Source organism: Phacochoerus africanus, chromosome 2, assembly GCF_016906955.1.
Source record: "Phacochoerus africanus isolate WHEZ1 chromosome 2, ROS_Pafr_v1, whole genome shotgun sequence".
In the NCBI taxonomy this organism is placed as follows: Eukaryota; Metazoa; Chordata; class Mammalia; order Artiodactyla; family Suidae; genus Phacochoerus; species Phacochoerus africanus.
The window spans coordinates 263421830-263426540 of NC_062545.1; the positions used below are offsets into that span (position 1 = coordinate 263421830).

At 37.3% G+C, this 4711-nt stretch overlaps 1 pseudogene; it reads right to left on the reverse strand.

The window, feature by feature from the left end:
* Positions 1-595: 595 nt before the first annotated feature.
* Positions 596-4015, reverse strand: LOC125120859 (N-acetyllactosaminide alpha-1,3-galactosyltransferase-like 1; annotated as a pseudogene).
* Between the last annotated feature and the right edge of the window lie 696 nt (positions 4016-4711).

The window sequence follows — 4711 nt, forward strand, 5'->3', positions numbered from 1 at the left end:
TAAAATAAAATTCTTGTAGCATTAAAAAAGTGAACTCAACATATTTGAAACAATAAAAGTAAGATATATATTTGACAGAATGTCTCTAGTTCACTTAAGTTCAATCAGATACTAGATAGAGTGCATACTAATTGAAGAGATTAATAACAAGTCAATACATATCCCAACTCTAAAAAATTGAGTAAATATTTGATGAGTGAGTTGATGAATATTTTTCCCCTTATGCATATCCTCCTTTGATAGTTTGTGTATGTGTATCTGTTTATCTACCTATCTACCTATTTATCTATTATTGTTTTCTGAACTAGATTCTGGTTGTGTTTCTTCATAAAACATCCATTTTATGCCTCAGAAAGTATTTATACATTATTTATAATATATATATAGTAACATCACTGTGCATTAACATTAAATAACATTCATTTATTCTTAATCCAGCATAGGTAGATTTAGATGGTTCAAAATTGCAAGGAGAGAAACATTTTGGAAGGTTGCACATTTTTATAAGTCTAATACAATGAAAATTCTAATAAGTTTTATGTTTGAGGAATTATTGTCATTAATTTATTATTCCACAAATCTAATGATATAACCATCAAATACTTTTAGGCTGCCATGCTATCTTAACACACTTAATTTGTGGAGGAGTTTTAAAACTTGGACCCCAATTGTATTCTGGTGATAACAGCTTCTTGATAAAAAAAAATATTTGTTTAGGTGATGCTCATATGTGCTGCTAAGTCTATTTTTGATATCTTGAATAGTTCCTTCCTGATATTCTTTTTTGTTGCTGTTGTTGTTGTTGTTGTTGTTGCTATTTCTTGGGCCGCTCCCGCGGCATATGGAGGTTCCCAGGCTAGGGGTCGAATCAGAGCTGTAGCCACCGGCCTACGCCAGAGCCACAGCAACGCGGGATCCGAGCTGCGTCTGCAACCTACACCACAGCTCACGGCAACGCCGGATCGTTAACCCACTGAGCAAGGGCAGGGACTGAACCCGCAACCTCATGGTTCCTGGTCGGATTCGTTAACCACTGCGCCACGACGGGAACTCCTGATATTCTTTCAGAAGGTCTAAAACCTCCTGGACTGTGCCACCAACAACTGCACTGATAGTAAAAATCTCCCTCTTCAAAAGGGATGAAAGCTGCTGATTTAGGTCTCTCATAAGGGAAATTTTTAGCATTTTTAAAATACCACCATGCGCTAAGTTGAGCTCCAGAGTCTCCCAGGGTTTCCACTCCAAAGTCATCCTTGAACATCTGGTTTGCAGTCATCACGAAGAGAAAGTTGACTTCATGCTGGATGTGTGTTACGGTATAGTGATATAAGTTCTTCTTACCACCTTTGGACACCAAAAAATACTTTAAATGTTCTAAGGGGACCTCACTCTATGGGAGACAGTGTGGTGAAATTATCCACCAAGATGTAAAAGATAACATTGTAGCCAGTCATAAAGTGCTTATTAGCAGAGTGGATGAACTCTTGCAGGTCCTGAGCTGAAAACCTGTGAAACATGAAACGCACACAGCAGAAAAGATGTATTTTGCTGAAAATCATGAGGAAATTACCTTTCACTTAAACATGCTAACACATGTGTCATTGTTGCTTAAGAACTATCAGTAGGTAAGGGTAGAGCAATTGGATCTAGAACTTTGTGATGAAGAAGAGCTACTAGATACTAATGAAAGGATTCCCAAGTAGTGTTAAGGACTCAGACATGGCTAGAGAAAGTAATTACTAAAAATAATTATACAGGTAAGCCAGAAATAATAATTAGAATTAAGTAGGAATAGCTCTTTGAATATAGAAAGACTGTGGGTGCTTAACTACATTTTTTTCAAAATTAAAAAAACAGAAAAGGAGCACCTGCTTTCCAGAAATGTAGTACAGCCAAGCCTATAGTAATGTTCAGCCTTTTGTAATATTTTTCCAGGACCTGTCTATTGTAAGTTCCTTCCCATATGACTGGAGCAAGCCAGAACGTTCTCTGTTGAACAGTCAAGAAATAAATTAAACAGGTACCACTTTATTATGACAGGAAAATTTATTGTCCAAGAGATAATAGCTAGTGATTATCAAGTACTTAATATGTGCTAGTCATGGTGATTAAGTGCTTTCCATTACCCATTTAATCCTTGAATTGTCCTATAACATAAGTACTATTATTATCCATGTTTTCAAGTGAGGAAATTTAGGCACAGATTGGTTGAGTGATTTGCTTAGTATCACACAGCTAATAAATGGCAGTCAGGGCTCTATATCAACCAATTGAGCTTCAGAATCTATGCTTTAGTCATTAAACCATAGGGCCTTTGAGCCCAGGGATTTTTTTTTTTCTTTGAGCTCTGCAGCTTAAAGTGGAGTATCCCACTGTCTGGACATTTCTCTGATTGTTGCCTAAAGCAGACAGCACTTCTGTATCCTTACCTCTTTCTCTCCCTGCCCTCTTCATCCTTCCCCTCTTTCTCTCTCCTCTTTTCCTAGAAGATCAAAGTATTTTCTTTTCACCTTCTCCTTAATGTTTTAGGCCCATCACTGTAAGCTGGAAGAAAATATCATTATTCCATAAAGGAAGAGTGACATTAGATTTGCTTCTAATAATAACAAAACCACAGCAGTAGTAGCAGCAGTCATAAATAGTTTGGCTGAAGGCAGGGCATTTAATCTCTTAAAGCCAATTAAGGCCTTCATTTTGGAAGGAACTGAATACAAAGTGAGAAACTACTTTGTTATTAGTGACTGCAGGTTTTAACCCCAAATCCAGACCTGGACAAGGGTAGGATTTGGCAACCCGTAATAGTATATTGATAATAATATAATAACAAATTCTTCAAAAGTGACCCTCTTACTGTTTTAGCTTATATATTTATTTATCACACATTTATTTTTAGACCTCTCTGTTCTTCAAATTAATAGTCATGCACTTATATTTGACTCATAAGTCTCAAACTCCACCTTAAAACTGGCCAGATATATCCTTGTTACAGTGACGATGCTTAGAAATTAGGCATGCTATACATGCAAATCAATATCTATTTGAGAGAATGAAAGGGATTGAAGATTATCCTTCTTTCCTCATTAGATCAGATTAAATATTTGCTTCCAGAATGAAAGATAAAGAGTCTTTGAAAGCAGAAAGCAATTACAAACCTTTGTTTAGAAATTGTTTGATAAAACAGAAGAGGAAGAAGAGACTTAAGAGTCATTAGATTTACATTATAGATATGAAACTCTTCACCTGGAAGGTAAACTCTGGCCAGAGGACATCCCCTGCAAAGGTGGCTTTCAGTGGACCAGATGACCTACCCTCTAGATGTTAGCCAGATGTCTTGCCTAGTCTCCCTTGTGGCTGGCTTAGTGTCTATATACAGAATGGCCCCAGCTACTTGGACTCCAGTGGAGATTATGCATAAATATCCCCCAGTGATGAGTGCCCAACCTGCCAATAGCAGGGGCCAACTCTGAGCTCACTATATGACACCATTCTTCAGGGACAGCAGCCAACTGATGGCTGCTTGATTATATTAGACCCATGATGAAAGGATAGCACCTTTCTCTCAGGGGACTGTTTCATGTTCTGGATAGACATTTGCTTTCTCTGCCTACACATCTGTCAGCTTAGTGGACTTGCAGACATCTTATTCATTGCCATCATATCGCACATAACGTTACCTCTACCTAAGGTACAGCTCATGGTGAAAATAGTATGGCATTTGGCTCACTTCCATGAAGTTCTCTGGTTTGACTAATGTGCCTCATTGTCTAGAGCAGCTGGCCTGGTAGAAGGTGAAATGGCCGGGGAATGTCTCAATTCAGTGTTAGTTCAGAGATTGTTCCCTGAAATGTTGATGTACTGTCCTACAGTACACCACTCATGCTTTGAATAAATGAGCGATATGAGGTACTATTCCTTCCAAGGCTAAAATACATGGTCCATAAAGCAAGATGGATATGAAGATATTCTAGCTCATGATTGCATCTAACAACTCACTTACAGAATGTTTACTTGCCATGGTTGTGACCTTAGATTCAGTAGGTTTATATCGACTAGACCCCAAGGAAGGAAATAAGTCATGGTTCTAGGAACCTGAGAGCAGGTCACTGGGATTCTTCATGCTGCTTAGTTAAGAAGCAGAAAATGGCATTACTTCACTGGCTGGGGTGGCTCATCTTTATTACCAAGAGGCAGTTACACAATGTTGGCAAGGAGGGCTGCATATAGAACCCCAGGGATTAAATATTTGCTGCCAAATATTTGCTATCCTATAATAGTCAAAGATATTCATTGAAATATTACTTACAGTAGCCCCCAAATTGCAAACAGTACAAAACCAACAGGGAATGGCTAATTAAATTGTGGTATACAGCCCTTATAAAGAATGAAATTCTCCCCCAAATGTTAATGCCAAAACCCAAAGGCATCATTAATGGCATTTTCAGGCTGTTACTAAAGAGATTTTTTTCTTTTCCCTAATAAAAGAATGTTTATTAACATTCCAGGAATGTTAAACCAGATAACAGCTTTGTCATTATGAACTTTAATTGCCTAATTTTCGATAAATAGGCCCTAGGATTTATATAAAAGCCTTAAAAGTAGAAATTCCAAGTCCTAGAAACCTCAGAGGATAGCTAAAATTTGATGATGAAAAAAGATTTCTCCCATTCAAATAAAGTCATTATCATCATTATTATTATTTTATGAGCAGAAT